A 20,124-nucleotide genomic window follows, 5' to 3' on the forward strand; every position below is an offset into this window, starting at 1 on the left:
TCATGGAAATTAAACAACCTGCTCCTGAGTGATTATTGGGTCAAGAATTAAATTAAAATAGAAATCAAACAATTTTTTTGAGCTGAACAACAAAGGGGACACAAGCTAACAAAATATTTGGGGCACAGCAAAAGCATTCATCAAGAGAAAATTTAAGCCTTAAATGCCTACATCAAAAGGACAGAAAGATCACAAATTAAAAATCTAATGTCACACCTCAAGGAACTTGAAGAGGAAGAACAAACCAAACCCAAAGCCAACAGAAGAAAACAAATAATGAAAGTCAGAGCAGAACTAAATGAATTGTAAAACTAACAAAAAAAAAAAATGCAGAGGATTAATGAAATCAAAAGATGGTTCTTTGAAAAGATAAACAAAAGCAACAGACCTCTTGATAGATTAACCAACAACAGAAGAGAAAGAGCTCAAATAAGCTCAATCAGAAATGAAAAAGGTGATGTTACAACCGATACCACAGAAATAAAAAAGATTGTCCATGAATACTATGTAAATCTCTATATGCATAAAGTAGAGAACCTAGAGGAAATAGACATAGACCAATGGAACAGATCAGAGAACTGAGATATAAAACCATCTACCTACAACCAACTGATCTTTAACAAAGCTGGCAACAATGTACACCGGGGAAAAGAAATCCTATTCAATAAATGGTATTGGGAAAATTGGGTAGCCTCATGCAGAAGAATGAAACAGAACCCCTACCTCTCACCACTCGCAAAAATTAGTTAGAGATGGGTAAAAGACTTGGATCTAAGGTATGAAACCATAAGAATTCTATGGAAAAATGTAGGAAATTCTCTTCTAGATATAGGCCTAGGCCACAAAGAATTTATGACTAAGACCCCAATGGCAATCATGGCAACAACAAAAATTAATAAATGGGATTTGATTAAACTAATAAGCTTCCATACAGCTAAGGAAACAATAAACAGAATAAGTAGACAACCTACAGAATGGAAGAAAGTATTCACAAGCTACACATCTGATAAATGGCTAATATCCAGAATTTATAAAGAACTCAAGCAAATCAGCAAGAAAAAAAAATACTCTTTTAAAAAGTGGGCCAAAAATGTAAACAGAAGCTTTTCAAAAGAATAAAGACAAATGGCAAATAAACATAGGAAAAAATGCTCTATGCTACTAATCATCAGGAGTACAGGAGTTAGGAGTACAAGGAGCTAGATTTAAAATTATCTTCATGTGATTCTAAGCAGATGACCACTCCTAGCCCATGAAACACCAGTGGAAAACATTGAATAGAAACAAAATTAGAGCTTCTTTAGTCACTCAGGCATAAGTTCAACTCTGAGCCAAAAACATCCTGTAGATGTGACCTCATGACAATAAATTTTGCACATCAATATCCTCATCTAAAAATGATATTTTATATATGAGAAGATTTAATATGTGATTTAATTATGAGATACATACCATTCCCACTGGAGAAAAAAACGTATTTGTACATTCATACCAAAAAATCATGTAATCTAATAAATCATTGTTACTTTTATTAACAGTAATATTGTTATTATTGAATAGAGGTATTTCCTATCCATGTGTTAATTCATTTAATAAATACATATTGATTGTCTGTTATATGCCATGCACTATTCTAGGTGCTGGGGACACACTGGTGAACAAGACTGGCAGTTGCTTACCTTTACATAAAGGGTTACAAGTTCTAAATAGGACAAAAAATAAATAAGCTGAAGGAATAGAGGGGAGAGGAAGATGAGCTTTTGGCAGAGACCTGAGCGAACTAGCAAAGTCAGGATCCGGAGAGTGTGGAAGTCCAGGCTCTCCACTCCACCTTTGCTGGTGGTTAGGGGTGGTGGGGTTGGGGCTGAATTTTTTTTTTTTTTTTTTTCTGCTGTGTTTGTCTGGAGTAGAGAAGTTATTGTTCAAAAGTGTCCATCTTGCTAATGTGTCCTTTCCTTGGTCCTTTGGCTAGAAAAATCAGATTTTGATAAGAAAGATCAGTCTTTTCTTGAGTGCACCTGCTAGTGTTTTTGGGATGTGGGCCTAGGTAACAGCAAGTCTGAAATAGAAGGAGGTCAAAAGAAAACCTGAACTCATTGCCATGTTGTTTTTTGTGTCCTTAGCCAGTCTGTTTTCTTCATTCCACCGTTCATAGTTTTCCTATGTTTGTTTTCTTTATCATGTCCAGAGCTTTTCCTTATACTTTTTGGTTTGTACTTATTGGAGGGAATAGGAAAAAGAAATTCTACTCCTATCCAGAAACAAAATTCCGAGAGAGGACTGTATCATCACATGCACGTGTATGTTCACACACACACACGCACGCACACACACGCGCAACTGGCATTTTCCTTGACTTAACAATGTGGTGGAAATGGATAGCTTTTGAATAAAATGAACTTGAGTTTGAAATCTGTCTTTGTCACTGACACTTTAACTTTATTCAAGTTATCTTTAGCTTTGAAGTTTCAGTTTCCTTAAGTTTAAAATAAGCGCAGTAAGTCCTCGCTTACGATTCCTGAAGGAAGTGAGATAATATATGGAAAACATTTAGCACAAAAAAGACAGCAGCCATTGTGTCATAAAATACCCACGTTTCGGTAACTAAGCAATAGAGCAATTTAGTGATTTCACATCCTAAGACATCTGCAGATAGGCTGGGTAAGGTTTGTCTACTGGCTCAATTTTACCATAAAGGGCCCAGTCTCTTTGCATCCTTCAGATCTGCCATCCTAAGCACATTAGCTATTTATTCTTGTTTGTTACCTCTCTGTAGCAAGATAACTGTCACAGTTCCAAGCACCATAACTACATTAAATTAAAAAGAGTAGAGTCAAGGGAAGGATATAGAACTCCTACTAAAGTTACCCTCTCCTTTTATCAGTGAAAGAAAACACTTTTTGAAAAGTCTTTTTGTTCATTTCCCCTAAAGTCTCATTGTCCAGAATCAGCACTCCTGTCCTTTTTTTGTTGCAAGCCAGTCTGGAAAAGAAAGTACTAAGCAATAATAAATAGGAAGATCATGACAGGCTTAGACCATTTTTTATTCATCCATTCACCTTCTGGGGCTATGCACATTGTACTTGGAATAAATCAAGGTTCTAGAGTAGAAAGAAGAAAGGGGAGGGAGGAAAACGCAGTCCAGTAGGTAGTGAATCATGTCTTCCACAATAATGTTATAAAAATTAATGTGAAATGTATATAATGTGCCTAGCATAGTACCTGTTAGAAAGGAAAATAATAGAAAAACAGCAAGAATCCATGTGTGCTAAATGAGATTGGCCATTGAAAGAAAACTTCCAAGGAGTAAACCAGTATACATTTTCATATAAAGAAATAATGACAATATCAAACATACTGAATTTACCAAATGCACTCAGCAAAGAATGAGCACATGGTAACCATAATACTCAAAGTACTCTGCTTGGCTTTTAAGATGTGTTCACTGATTTAACATTCACAGTAATACTATTACATGGGATGTTGTCAACCCCTTGTTACAGATGAGGTAATTGAGAACAACAGGCTTAAGTAACTTTCTCAAAGCTACACAGACAGTTAGGAATAGAGCTGGGATTCAAACTTAGATAGCCAGATATCAGAATCTATGTTCAAATTTCACCCATTGATATGTTGTCAACAGTGCTTTCTAATAAAATGAGCAAAGACAGTATAAACAGATATGTACAAAAGAACATAACAGTTATAATGGAATTTAGAAAAATAGAAGTTGCTAGACAAGTCTTTATCATGTCTATAGCAGAATTATTTTCTGGAGATGGTGCCCTGAATGAAGAGCTCACCCATTGTGTCCCCCTAAGGGACATTAGATAGTGGGATCTAACAATCATCACTACTTTGTTTCTGTATTTGTAAGACCTCAGATTTTTATTCTATTTTCCAGTAATAGTATATACAGAAAAAAAAGTTAGCTTGCTAACTCAACACTGGCCAGATATATTTCTAACTGAAAAGCATTTTTGTCTTTCTGGCTTATATTAATTTAGGTGGTGTTCAGTAAGGTGACAAAGTTCTCCAAAGGACTGGGCTGATTGGAAGTTCCGTCTTCTAGAATTGCCCTAAGAAGAATTTTCCCATTTATCACCCATGACAGGACACCTTGTCATTTTTAAAATTCTCATCTCACATTTCTTTTGACCCACACAGTTTTGGTTTTAAACTAATTTGAAAGCAGTGATTCTGATTTATCAAGCCCTCTTCTTTCTTACAGTTGGAGTACATGACTACATTGTTGAGGCAGGAGTATCTCTGTGTTTCATTTCATAATGTGTGGGCTGAACGTCAAGTGTTTCCAAATCCCCATGAAGAATGTCATTATGGATTCACAAGTCATGAGTTGTGTTATTTTTCCAATAAAATTGTGTGTTTTGAGCCTGTGTTAATGCTGAAATTTGGAATGAAAGTGCATCCCAGAGTCTGTAGTTTACTGGGACTCTGTCAAATCTGCATATTTGGGACTGAGATCATACAAAGAGATGTTTCCTTAGCATCATAGTGACAGAAAAACACATCAATTAGAAAACCACAGTCTTCATCAGGCTACATCTCAGCGTGTTCAGTGTTACATCCCACTTTTTGGAGTCTGCTAAATGCATTTTTTTTTTTTTTTGTCCTCACACTTATCACATTGACAGCCTTGGAGGGTGGTTATGTCTAACTGCTTCGCTTAACATTGTTGGCCAAATTCTCGATAAGAAAATCTGTCATGTTTAGATAAATCATCTCCTCTACTACACTTGGTTTCATGGTGCAGCTGGACAAAACTTTCACAGCTGCTGCTTCCTGTTGCAGAATATTGAATAAAATGATGCCTATGGGCAGTGTCCTTTAGGTATCTTTCAAGAAGAAAATTATTCTTACCATGAAAGCAAATCCACGTGGAAGTTGGGTGAAACTCACAAAAAAACACAGGTGGCTTGAGAGCATACTATATGTATTGGTAGATATTATTTTTCTGATTATGCACATATTGAGGGGAATTATTTCTAAATTTGTCAAGCCTTACAAAAATCTGTTTCATCGTAAATGTATCTGTTTTGAACTAAGTGAAAGATAGTATTGTCCTCAAGGTCAAATTTCACATTTTTCCCCTTTTGTCTATCCAGGTCAACTTGATCCAGACTGATAAAGTGAATACCATAAACCAGAAAGCCTTGAATAGGTCTGGGAGCTGCTTACTCTCATCCACATAGTTTCTTTGGGTTCCCTTTCTCTCTCAGAGTAGTTTGGTTACTGATGAAATCCATTATAAATGTAAAATTCTCAAATGGTAAGTCTCTCTTCAGTACTGAGGCCACCAAGGCTAATCCAGTAATAGAATTATATAAATATCGTTTTCTATGTGTTTTCATTTTAATTGATAATAGCAAAATAGGTTGCATTTTTTAAAAATAAAAAAGCCCTATAATTTTAGAGTTATTACCTGTCTAGGGGCATGCCTATAGGTTTCAACAGTGTTGGTTGTGGTGTGGCCATTTTGTCACGTGCTGGAGAGCGTTAGACTGACTACAGGGCTACTGCATAATGATGCTAAATGAGCTTACAGTACTGAACTGTCTGTGCTAGAGGCTATTTTTGAATAGCTACGCTCTTCTATTTTAGTCATCAATACTTTATTAAATAATAGGCTATTTAATATAACCATTATTTTACTTAAGTAGGTAACATATGCATAATTTTGTTCAAAAGTATTGATGAATAGAGGAGGGTATTGTAGAGATAGAATCACTACTTAACCATTGGTTCAAGTAATGTACCAGGATTCATTATCTCCAAAGTCTTCATTTAACTTGTAAAAAGCACCAATTACAGAAGTCCTGAAATGCTTACAGAATTTCTCAGGTCATACAAAAACATCTGTAACCCCAACATTTGTTCTAAGAAAATTATAGAAAGTTTACATACAGACTTTGTAGTTGGATAGTTTAAGATCTAATACAAAAGTGGTGTTCCAAATACTCTCCAAGTGGCCTTTGGCAAGTTCCTTGATCCTATAAATTGCAGTTATTGGGTTTTTAATGAGATAAAATGTGTCATTTATGGGTCAGCTTGATTGAGTTAAGTGATACCTGGACAGATGATACAAAATTATTTCTGAGTGTGTCTGTGAGGGTGTTTCCAGGAGAAATTAGCATTTAAATCAGTGACTGAATAAAGAAGATCCACCTTCACCAACATGGGCCTGCATCATCTAATCTGTTGAGGGATGAGTAGAGCAAAAAGCCAAAGGAAGGGCAAACTCTCTCTTCTAGAGCTGAGACATCCATCTTTTCCTGCCCTCGCATATCAGAGCTTTAGGTTCTCTGTCCTTTGGACTCTGGGATTTATGCCATAGTCTCCTCTGGTTCTCAGGCGTTCAAACTCAGACTGAATTGCACCACAAGCTGTCATGGTCCTCTCGTTTGCAGACAGCAGACTGTGGGATATTTTGGCCTCTGTAATAACTTGAACCAGATTCTTCCTTTTTTCTAAATTTCATAATATTACAGGGCTACAAATGTTTTGGTTACATGAATTGCTTTTGTACAGTATGAGTCAAAGTTATAAGTGTGCCCATCAAACAGATAGTGTACATTGTACCCATTACATGTGAATTTACCCATCCCCTTCTCCCCTGCCTGCTTGATTTCTGTTGAGTTTTATTTCCATTTGTGCACATGAGTGTTGATCAGTTATTTCCAATTTAATAGTGAGTATATGTGGTGTTTGTTTTTCCATTCTTGGGATACTTAACTTAGAAGAATGGTCTTCAGCTCCATCCAGGTTGTCACAAATGGTATTTGTTCACCATGTTTTTTTATGGCTCAGTAGTACTCTATTGTGTGTGTATGTATGTGTGTGTGTGTGTGTATACACAGCACATTTTGTTACTCCACTCATGTGTTAATGGGCATTTGGGTTGATTCCACGTCTTTGCAATTGTGAATTGTGCTGAAATAAACATTTGAGTGCAAGTGTCTTTTTGATAACCTGACTTTTGAGAACCTGCCTTTTTTTTTTCCCTTTAGGTAAATACCCAATAATCGGATTGCTAGATCAAAAGGTAGGTCTACTTTTAGTTCTTTGAGGTATCTCCATACTATTTTCCATAGAGGTTGTATTAGTTTGTAGTCTCATCAACAGTGCATAAGTGTTTCTTTCTCTCCACATTTACACCAGCATTTATTATTTTGGGACTTCTTGTTAAAAACCATTCTCACTGAAGTTAGGTGATATCTTATTGTGGTTTTGATTTGCATTTACTTGGTAATTAGAGACATTGAGCATTTTTTCATGTGTTTACTGAGCATTAATCTATCTTCTTTTGAAAAGTTTCTGTTCATGTCTTTTGCTTACTTTTTAATGAGGTTGTTTGATTTTTCTTGCTGATTTGCTTGAGTTCTTCATAGGTTTTAGTTATCAGCCTTTTGTCAGATTTATAGCATGCATATATTTTCTCCCATGCCCTGTGTTGTCTATATCCTCTATTGATTATTTCCTTGGCTGTGCAGAAGCTTTTGAATTTAATCAGGTCCCATTTATTTACTTTTGTTGTTTCTGTGATTGCCTTGTGGTCTTCTTCATAAATTCTGTGCATAGGATACTATCTAGAAGAGTTTTTATAACATTTTCTTCTAGAATTCTTATAGTTTCATGCCTTAGGTTTAAGTCTGTTGTCCATAATGAATTAATTTTTGTGAGTGGCAAGAGGGGCAGATCCTGTTTCAGTCTTCTACATGTGGCCATCCATTTTTCTCAGCACCATTTTTTGAATAGGATTCTTTTCCCAGTGTATGCTTTTGTATGCTTTGTCAAAGATCAGGTGGCAAGATGAGGTTTGTTTTATATCTGGGTTCTCTGTTCTGATCCGCTGATTTATGTCTCTGTTCTTGTGCCAGTATCATACTGTTTTGGTTACTGTAATGTTGCAATAGAGATTGACACTTGGTAAAATGATGCCTCCCGATTTTTTGTTTTTGCTTAAGTTTGCTTTTGGCTATTCATGATCTTTTCTGGTTCTATATGAAGCATACAGTTATTTTTTCTAAATCTGTGAAAAATGACATTGGTATTTTAATGGGGATTGCATTGAATTTGTAAAGCACTTTGGGTATTATAGACATTTTAGCAATGATGATTCTGCCAATCCATGAGAATGATATGTTTTTCCATTTGTTTAAGTTGTCTGTGATTTCCTTCTTCAGTGTTTCATAATTCTCCCTGTAGAAGTCTTTCCTTTACTTGGTTAAATATATTCCTAGGTATTTAATTTTGTTATTGTTGTTGTTGCCATTGTGAAAGGTATTGAGTCTTTTATTTGATTCTCAGCTGACTTTTCTTGGTGTATAGGAATGCTACTGATTTGTGTACATTGATTTTGTAATCTGAGACTTTACTGAATTTATTTATCAATTCTAGGAGTCTGTTGGCAGAATTGTGTTTTTTTACGTATAAGATCACATCATCAGTAAAGAGCAATAGTTTGACCTCTTCTTGCCCTATTTGGGTATGCTCGATTCACTTCTCTTGTCTGACTGCTTTGCCTAGAACTTCCAGCACTATGTTGAATAGAAGTGGTGACAGTGGGCAACCTTGTCTGGTTCCAGTTCTAAGTGGGAGGGCTTTTAATTTTTCCCATTCAGTATGATGTTGGCTGTGAGTTTGTCATATACAGCTTTTATAATTTTGAGGTATATTCCATCTATGCCTGTTTTGTTAAGAGTTCATATATAAAAGGGTGCTGAGCTTTGTCAAATGCTTTTTCTGCATCTATTGAGAGGATCACATGGCCTTTATTTTTCCTTCTATTTATGTGGTGAATCACAATTATAGATTTGCATACGTTGAATCATCCTTGGATCTCTGGGATGAAGTCTGCTTCGTTGTGGTGGATTATTCTTTTGATGTGCAGCTGAATTTAGTTTGCTAGGCTTTTATTGAGTGTTTTTGTATCCATATTTGTAAGGGATATTGGTCTGTTGTTTTCTTTTTCTGTCATGTCCTTTCCTGGCTTTGGTATCAAGGTGATATTGGCTTCCTAAAATGAGTTGGGGAGGATTTTTTACTTCTTGATGTTATGAAATAATTCCTGCATTAGAGGTACCAAGTCTTTGTAGGTTTGGTAAAAGTCTAGTGTGGGAGATTTTTTTATTGCTGCTTCAATTTTTTACTTGATATTGGTGTGTTCAGAAGTTCTATTTCTTCTTGATTGAGCCTAGGGTTGCATGTTTCCAAGAATTTGTCCATTACCTCAACATTTTCATGTTTATGTATATGGAGACTTTTATAGCATTCAGAGATGATATTTTGTATTTCCATGATATAAGTTGTAATAGCTCCTTTTTCATTTCTGATTGAGCTTATTAAGTCCTTTCTTTTCTGTTTCTGGTTAATCCAATGAGAAGCTGGTTGATTTTGTTTATCTTTTCAAAGAATCAACTTTTTGCTTCATTAATCTTCTGTATAATTCTTTTGTTATTGATTTCATTTAGTTCTGCTCTGACCTTAGTTATTTATTTTCCTCTGCTGGGTTTGTGATTGGTTTATTGTTCCTTTTCCAATTCCTTGAGATAATTCATTAGATTGTTGATTTGTAATCTTTCTTTCTTTTGGATGTAGGCATTTATGGCTATGAATTTTTCTCTTAGGACTGCTTTTACTGAATCCCAGACACAATTTTAGTAACTTGTGTCTCCTTTGTCATTTAGTTCAAAGAATCTTTTGATTTCCACCTTAATTTCCCCCTTGACCCAATATTCATTCAGCAGTAGCTTATTTAATTTCCATGACTTTGGGAACAATTCAATAAGAAGACATAACAATCCTAAATATTTGTGCACCTAATAAAAGTGTACCCAGATTCATAAAGCAAGCCCTAATTGATCTAAACAGTATGATACACAGCAGCATCATAGTAGCTAGGGACTTCAACACCCCACTGACAGAATGGGATAGATCCTCTAAGCAGAAAATAAACAAAAAACAATGGACTTAAACAGTACTCTAGAACAAATGAACCTAACAGAAATTTATAGAGCATTCTACCCCAAAATTACTGAATATACCTTCTGCTCACCAGTTAATGGAACATTCTTTAAGATTGATCACATCCTAGTCCACAAAGCATGTCTCAAAAAATTTAAAGAAATAGAAATTATACAGTGTATCTTCTCAGACCACAGTGCAATAAAATTTGCTCCTTTATACTTTAGTCATCTCTGGATATCTCTAGATTACTTATAACACCTGACACAATGCCTACACATCACTTCATTCATGTGGCTTCAATGTAGTACTTGAAATATGTCATATTCGACTTTTCCTTTTTGGAACATTGTAGAATTTTTTTCCTGAATATTTTTGATTTTTTGTTGGTTGAATACACAGACACACAACCAACAGATATGGATATATATAATCTCTTATTGGTGCTGTTTCTCTGGAAACCTCTGACTAATACAAAGTGTATAAAGTCACTAGCGCAGTTGCTGACAAAAACTAGGTACTCAAAAGGGGTACTTTCCCTGTCTTCCTTCTAAGTTGGGACCACAATAAGCAAAATTAACCCTAAAAATATTCTTTGAGAGTTGTCAAGTACATTAGTTATCAAAAATGTGAGAGAACATTTACAAGCATCATCATCCATAAAAAGTAGGAAGTCTTTCCAATTTCTCTGGGTCATTGTAATAGATACAAGGCCCTTTCAATCTCAACACATCAGGCAGCAGGTACCTTAGCATCCTGTACAGAAATGTAGAAATGACAATAAGAATTGCCAAAACGTGAACATGTCCCAGAACTGCTGGATTAACTTTGTAGCTCTGTGAAATTTCATCTTTTGGACCCAAAGCTTTTCCAAGTAGAAAAGTTTGTTTTGTTTTGCTTTGTTTTGTTTTGGTGTGGGGGGTGGTGTTTGTTTTTTCTAAGTTGAAAAGAACAACTAAGTTAAAGAGAATATTCTAAATTTGGCTGGGCACCCTGGCTCATATTTGTAATCCTAGCGCTTTGGGAGGCCAAAGTAGGAGGACTGCTTCTGGCCAGGAGTTTGAGACCAGCCTGAGCAACACAGCAATACCCAGTTTCTATATAAAAATAGAAAAATAGCCAGACATGGTGGCACTTGTCTGTAGTGCCAACTACTCAAGAGGCTGAGCCAGGAGGATAGCTTGAACCCAGAAATTTGAGGTTGTAGTGAGTTATGATGATGCCACTGCACTCTAGCCCTGGAAACAGAGAGACCTTGTCTCAAAAAAAAAAAAAAAGAAAAAAAAAAACAACTCTAAATTCAGTACTAGAGGAGTGATATGGTATATGTCTACATATGTAGTTCCTTGGTGGTCCCCAATATTAGAAAGAAATATTTTTGCAAGCAAAAATAATCTGAAACATATTAAATAGATTATAGGGAAGTACATCAGAAAAATAAATACAGAGTGTCTGGTATGATTTGAGGATGTCCATTCGTGAAGCTGTGCTGGAAATAAGATGGGAGAATTGTTTGTTTTTTTGTAATTTTACACAGTTGTGTTTTTGTCTAGCTTGATCAATGCTAGTCTTGTATCCTACGTCTCACTTTTTTTGCCTTCCTAGTGAGTCATTGACCATATGGCTTAAGCTCCCAGTTTGGCTGCAGAAGAAAAGAGAAAAAAAAATAATCTTGATAAACGTGCAGACCATTTAGTATATGAGATTGACATAGCTGATCCCCAGGCAGTCTCAAAAATACTAGCACGTTGAATCTCTTATTAAAAACCAAAAGTGTCCTCTCTTCATCTGTGTGTCTAGTTCATCTTTAGAGTCCTTTAGGACCAAATTCAAATTGCCTACTGTTTTGTTTGCAATGAATATAAAAGTATTATTATTTTTGTGGGGAGAAAATATTTGGGAGTTTAGGGAATCTTTGCTTTTAGCCTTTACTCTGCCCAATAATTTTCCTGGGTCTTAAACACTTTCATAAATATTTTTAAGATTCTTTTTCTGGTGATTTTGCAAGGCAAGTTGTATATGTTGCATTACTTATTCCCTCTACAGGGAATGCTGACTTGCTGTATAACAATATCATCCTATCTCAATGCTTACATTTTATATTTAAATGTTAGAAAAAGCATTACAATGTTTCCTACCTTTTAAAGTGGCAGCAAAATAATAGTGGTGCTATGTAAACTACTGTATTTATACATGAGGTTTTTACTCACATCTTTGCTGCTACTGGTAATTCAATAAATTTAATACAATTTGTATTATAATTAATTTTAAGGTTAGCTGTTCTTACTTGATTACAATTATAAAAATTGACCAAAAGAGAGGGTGATCCTGGTTGAGGAAAACAATTCTTTGAATTGTCAGATGAGATTTTTTTTTTTAAGTTTCTGTTAATTCTTTCACTGAACTTTCCTGAACTTTGAAATAACAAAAAAAGACCAGTCACATTTTAAAGACAAAAGAGGCAATAGCTCTCTGAATCCAATTTTTTCTATTTTTTTTTCTCTACCAGATCATACTTTATCTGCTGAAAATTTTTGAGTGTAGTTGATTTTTTCACTTCATGGTAAATTTTCCTATGTGGAATAATGTTTTTATTGTCTTTGTATGGTGAACTACATCACATTTTTAGTTGCCTCTTTGAGTCACAGCAAATAAAAAAATACACTGTGTTTTCTTCTGTCATTTGTTTTGGTTTTTCTTTTTGCTTGTTTTTACTTTTAGGTATCTGATATAATTGGAATTTATCCTGATATATCATGTGAAATTCAAACCCAGTTTATCATTTTTCAGGTCAATCTTGTTTTGACCATTTATTATTTTAAAAAGCCTATTACCACCCCGCCAAAACTAATATGAGATTTCATCTTTAAAGTGTATTAAATTGCCATATACTCTTCAGTCTACTTTTGGACTTTCTGTTGTGTACAATTGGTCAGTTCATGATCCACTAAAACTCTTGGAGAGCCAAGCATTTCCCCTAAGTCTCACTACTACCTTCATGAAACTTTTAGTTAATACAGATATGAGATATGCAAATTCATAGTAAATTAAAATTCTGATAAATACCAGAATTATAAAGAGATAATATATGTAATATTCTACATTCTCTGAATTACAGAGGTACTTATATATCAGAAAGCAAGAATATGAAAATTAATACTTCCAGAATATTCAAATAAATTTAAATTATAAAAACAAAATGCTGAATCCATAAGTGTGTTTGGTCTCATCCAATTATCTCACAAAATTTTGTGATTAGGGAAATATACATAACCTGTCCTCTTTCTTTTGTATGCATATTTACTCAACACATTTATCCTATAATGTGTTTTTTAATAATAATTTAATATTTAAAAATTTCTATTATTCATATATTTAAAGAACATTCAATATATGTAATGAATATTGTGGGATGGTTTCTGAAATAACAAGTCTAATTTTTTTTTTTTTTGAGACAGAGTCTCGCTTTGTTGCCTGGGCTAGAGTGAGTGCGGTGGCGTCAAGCCTAGCTCACAGCAACCTCAAACTCCTGGGCTTAAACGATCCTACTGCCTCAGCCTTCCGAGTAGGTGGGACTACAGGCATGTGCCACCATGCCCGGCTAATTTTTATATATATATATATATATATATATATTTTAGTTGGCCAGATAATTTCTTTCTATTTTTAGTAGAGATGAGGTCTCGTTCTTGCTCAGGCTGGTCTCGAAACAAGTCTAGTTTTTATGTGTATACCTTCTTGAATCCATCTCATTGCCCATTCCTTATTTGTTGATTCAATATTACCATTATTCCCCATTCAACATTCTCTCATTTTTTGTTTTATTCAGTAAAGAAAATAAAGAAATTGAAAACTACAGCCCTAGGAGATAGGTCCTACCAAACACTACCTTTCAAACCCAATTTTATGCAATATGTAACTTTTGTGTACTAGGTAACTAACTAATATATGTTATATATTATGTGTAACTGGGTGTGTACACACATGTATATATAACATGTATATAATATATAAATTTATATGACATATTTTTCCAATGTACTAATGTAACACATGATACATGAGTCACCATTACAGCTCTGATCTCTGTTCATCTTGCCTTCCCTTGTTTGACTCAGTTGCAGGTGATACGAAACAGTGATTTCAGATTTAATTCCCTGGATCCCCATTAATACACACACACATATACACACACACACAGAGACTTTACATTTTGCACCAGGTCCTGAACCATTGAGAATAAAACCTAAATGTACATTAGGAATATCAAATTTATTGGATGTAGTCTGCTATCCCCACTCCATGCCCTCCGAAATATAATGTGAATTTCTTGTCACACCTATTTACATTTTTACCAAGGTTTGTATCCTGGCAGTCAGCTGGTAAAACTGGAAGGCTGATATATTTAGTTTCAGTGAGTCTGTACTTTATTAGGTTTGTGACCTCCTTAATTTTAAAATTTGAATATCTTTAGGTAGAACCTAATCTTTCTGTTCCTTGCATTATGTCCATGTCTTCTTTACCTATTTATTTAACTACTCTGCCCTTACAGTCATTTGCATTTTTTTAACATCTGCGAAGCTTGTTCTCACCTGTTCATATTTCCTAGTTTTTACCTATCTCCCTCCTGGACTGTGGCCAAATATGATGTCTATTTCAATCCCCAAAAAATTACCCACAAATATACATGCAGTGCACTTTCCTTTAAAGCTGGATTCTATTCCAGCATTCCTTGCTTTAATTCAGAATTATGACTCCAGGCACAAATGACACTAAGATCTTCCTAAAAACCTTTTCACTGTGGCTCCCATCATGTGACCAAATTTTCAGTCTTACCTTTAGCAGTTTCCTGGATCTTATTGATTTGAACATCTTTTTTTCACATTATTGGTCATTGGTACTGTTTTAATGGGGACCATGATCTTCTCTGTTCTGCTTGATAATCTTGGATTGATTTTATTACCCAGGCAAGCATCTTCTAGCATGCATTGCTTATAGGTCAATATGCTGTAATGAACAGAGAACTAGGCTTTAAGTGAGAAAGATGAAAATTTAGAACTAATTCCTCTTTCTTATCATTTTGATAAATTAGGAAGATTATTTAGATTTAGTTTGCCTTGGTTTCTTTGTCTGTTTAATGAGAATAATACCTGTATTTTAGTGTTTTTTATTTTCATTGTGAATTAAATGATACTGAAAATGCATATAATGATGTAAAAATAACCATTTATATTGTATATTATCATATTACAGTTGCTGTACATAAAATATCTCTAGTCCTAACAACAAAAATGAAAGCCATTTTTTAGGATCACAATTTTCTGTAAATGAAACTCAAAAAGCCTAACTAACTTATTCTAGTTCCACATTGGTATTAGATGTCAAATCAGGATTTAAACTAGAATGTATGGCTCCAGTGCCCACACACTATACAGCCTATCAACTTGTCTTCACAAATCAGGACTTGACACATATAAAATGCTCCATACATGTAAATTTTTCATTCCTATTAAGATAAGATGGATATAATAGTCACAGTTAGAATTAAATAAAATCACTGCATCGCTAACAAGGTTATGGATTCTTTGAGAGTAGGAAACTTGACTTATTCATGATTACATCTTCCAGAAGATTCACATTTTCATGTAGCTGGTGTTCAATAAGTATTTGTTGAGTTGCTTTCAGATTCTGAAATTCAATTTTGATTGGGAAATGACACTTAAACTCTGTTAGAGTGTGAATTTTTACATGCATAAATCCAGAAAAATGCTTGAGCAAGAAATGATCTTAATAAACAGTATAATGTCATAATAACCTGAACACATTTTATCTGTTAACTGCTGTTGTATAATTATTTATAGGGAGTCATTAGAAATACAACCAAATTGTAAGTGAATTCAGTTTCAACAGCACCATTAAGATAGAATCCCAAGTAAATATAAAAATTCATATCAGTCATGATTAGAGTAAGTGTTTGCATAGTTAACTTGATGAGATATTGAGAATGCTGTGTAGGGGCACAGAAGAGTGAGACCTTCTGTTTTGGTTGATCTTTATAACATTCATATCCATTTGGAAGAAGATAACCTCACATATGGCTCCATTTCTATGATAAATGGCTATCACAATAATGGCAGCCAATGAGCCAGAATTCCAACCACAGCCAAAGTCTGTGTAGACATTGGTTTGCAGAACCAGTGCTCTCTGGGAACAGTCAGTGAATGACTTCCTGGACAGGGCAGTCTTATCACAGAAGTCATTTCTTTGCCAAAAGCTTTCCACTCAGAGTTGACTGAAGATGGTAACTATCGATCACTTCAATGAGCTGCTGTTATAGAGGAAATTTGCATCCAAATAATGACACACATATATTATTTTTCGGTTTAAAGCAATTGTGTCTCTTTGCCTAGTTACTATGGAAGTAAAATCCCTTGGTGACATGAGACATATTTAAATATGTACATCTTAAATTTTACACCAGTTTCCCACAAAACGTCCCTAGTATATGTTTGTATAACCTTGACAGTGAGATGATGATGGCTTTATGTAAAACCAACATCTTTATCTCTTTCCATTCCCTTAAGAAATGTACATGCTCATCATTTACGTGCATACCTGGTACAGTTATTTGCACTGAATAGAACAGTAACATAAACTGTATCCTCTGTTTAATTAGCCTGATTAAACAGAAGAAACTACCAGCCACATGTCCTCACTATCAAATTGGTTTTAACTGGTCAACGCTTAAGTGCACATATAGTATTAACATTCATCGGGTGTTGGGCAGATGGGAGGGGAGAGGAGGGGTTGGGTATATACACACCTAATGGGTGTAGTGTGCACCATCTGGGGGATGGACATGCTTGAAGGTCTTTCTCAGGTGGGGCAAGGGCAATAAATGTAACCTAAACATTTGTACCCCCATAATATGCTGAAATAAAAAAAAATTAAAAAAAAGAAACTACCAACCAGTCCATTAGAAAAAATGTGTTGATTAATAGATTTTAATTGGTATAAGCTTTATGAAAAAGCAACACTCTAAAAAGGAAAAAAAGAGAAATAAAATATTTTTGATTTATAGAACTGTCTCCAATATGGAAATATCAGCTACTGTTTTGTGAAATCTTAGAATTAATAGGGACCCTCAACCAAGTGTATGTAGTGAAGGTACAGTGATTACACAAAGATCTCACAGCTATTTTGTGGTGAAGTAAAAAAAAAAAATCTACTTTGTGTATTTCTATACAACAATATCATCCTGAATAAAACTGTCTTACTAACTGAAGCTCTAACCAAGTTATAAAGATCTGTGTGATTATTTTCTGGACTATTGTAACGAGTTATACTGTTTACTCTTAGATTTGACAAACTATAGAAAGATAATTGCAAAGACTCTAAAAAGCAACTAATATTTTTTATAAACTTATATTTCAACTTAGAATAGTACTTGCCAAGTTAAAGGATTGGAAGAGAGACAAAAGGAATATAATCAACCATAATCCTTTCATTCTTCTCAATACAATTGCTTTTGTCATTATGCTGCAAAATCTATTAATAGGTTTTAATTTTTATAGAACTAGAACATTACAATGAATCATAAGGTGCTTAACCTGTGCTTTATTTTTTTCTATAATCCTGTAAGAAATATATCCATGTATAAACCTCTCACCCAGTCATAGCCCCATATATTGTATCATTTCGTAGAGAAGTTTCAGAAAAGTGGTGATTGAGGTAAATAGATTTATAAAGAACTGGAAACTTATTAGCTATATGATTATTCAAAAGAATTTTATAATCTTTTCAACAACTTATTAAGGGATCAACTTCATCATACCATCACTAGGAAATAAATTGTGTTATAAACACTATTGTTCTGATTGTATTTTATTATCATTTATTTCTTCTCCAACGTGCTTCTTTATTTAGATTTGAGTTTCTACCCTATATCATTTTCTTTCTTCCTTAATAACTTTTGTTAACCTCTTCACAGTGCAACTCTGCTTGCTAAGAATCTCCATTAGTTTTTGTTTGTCTGAGAATGTCTTTATTTCTCTTTCATTTTTTGAAGTATAATTTCACTGGATATCAGATTCTAGGTTGTTGGTTTTTTTATTTCAATAATTTAAATATTTTACTTGCTTCTCACTTGCATTGTTTCTGAGGAGAAGTCCACTTTAATTCTTATCCTTGTTCTTCTACAGTTAAAGGGTACCTTTCCCCCAACTCTGGCTTTTTGTAAGACTTTCTGTTTGTCTTTGGTTTTTTGCAGTTTTAAAAAGATATGCTTTGGTATAGTTTTTGACATTTATCCAGCTTTGTACTCCCTATGGTTTAGTGTCTGTCATTAATTTTGGAAATTCTTTAATATTATATTCAAACATATTTTTGGCTCTTTTCTCTGTTCTGGTATTTCTTTTTTCTTTTTTCTTTTTTTTTTTTTTTTTACATTTTGTTAATTTATTTACTTGTTTTACAACATATGATCATACAAATTCAGGTTTGGGTTTGCAGCCTAATTCCGAAACTCAGTATTTTTGACATAGATTTTCATCAGGTTCCTCTTCTGCTTGCAAAACCTCAGAATTCCTTGATTAATATTCATCACCTCATGCCTTAGTAAAAATTATAGAGAAAATAATTCTATTAAATGACTGATACATCCCAAGGATTCTTCTATCTCAAGGCTCTTGGATAGTGAAAGGATATGTGCAGTGTTTTACAGTACTATTAAAATAAAAAATATGAGAGAGAATCTTAAAGATAGTACATACCAATATTGCATGCATACCTACGTGATGAGTGCGATGTGCACTGTCTGGGGAATGGACACGCTTGAAGCTCAGACTCGGGGGGATGGGGGGCATGGGCAATATACATAACTTGAACTTTTGTACCCCCATAATGAGCTGAAATAAAAAAAAAGGGAAATCAAACATTCTGTAAGCAATAATTAGACAAATTATGGTAGGTTAATAAAGTAAAAATCTCATTTAAATTCACATAAGTCAAATAGAACAAAATATAATTTAATTCAAAGGCAGCCTGTTTCAAAGTATAGAGATAAACCCTACTCTGTCAAGAAGGTAATACCAAAATGGTCAGATGTCTAGATGAAAAATCAAATACAAAGTGGTTGAGTTGTGAGAATATGTAATCTATAGCTTTGTTGGAAATATATAGATTGTGTGTGTCCAACAGAATTTGTAGCATCTGGTATTTCAATAATGTATATGTTATACCTTTTGAAATTGTCACACAGTCTCACAGTTCTTGGATTTTTAAAACTTTTTAAAAATCTCTTTGCATATTGGTTTTGTAAGTTTCTATTGACATTTCTTCAAGCTTATAGAGTCTTTCCTTGATCATATGGAGTCTATCAATGAACCTTTCAAAAGCATTCTTCATTTCTGTTATAGAGTTTAACATATTAATCATACTGATTTTATATTCTCTGCCTAATAATTCCAACCTATATATCATATTTGAGTCAAATTCTGGTTCCTTCCATGGCTGTACAGATGGTATTTTCACTTACCTTTTGACATGCCTTATATTTATTTATTTGAAAACTAGGAATATTGTATCAGGTAATAGGAACTTAGATTTATATAAATAAGCTTTTAGTGAGAGGATTTATTTTAATCTGGCTAGGAATTGGGCTATCTTTAATAGCTGTGGCTGTAGCTGCCAGAAGTTTTAAATTTATCTTGTGTTTTTGTTTTCTCTCCTCTATTAACTTTGGATTTCCCTACATATTCCACTGCAAAAACCTGTAGGTATTTTAGCTACAATTCATTATTATAATATTAGATTTCTTTTGGTGTGGTGGCAGTAAGGTATGGGGGAGGGAAAGGATTCTATAATTTTAGTATTAATTTTATTCTTTTAGTAGGCTTTGTCTCTGGGCTGTGGCCTTTACGAGTATTTCTTAGCTCCCTCTCCACTCACTTAGGAGAGACAGGAGGGCTAAAGGGTCTTGACTAGGTGAAATAATGTAGGGAGAGAAGAAAACTGCAACAAAAAGATGGATAACAGAGGTGAACAAAACAAAACAAAACAAAAATCCTTGATCTCAAGGATCTGCCACAGTAAATTAGTATATTCATATATATTTAGTATATTTTGTTCACACCAAGCTAT

Source organism: Eulemur rufifrons, chromosome 2 (assembly GCF_041146395.1).
Source record: "Eulemur rufifrons isolate Redbay chromosome 2, OSU_ERuf_1, whole genome shotgun sequence".
NCBI lineage: Eukaryota > Metazoa > Chordata > Mammalia > Primates > Lemuridae > Eulemur > Eulemur rufifrons.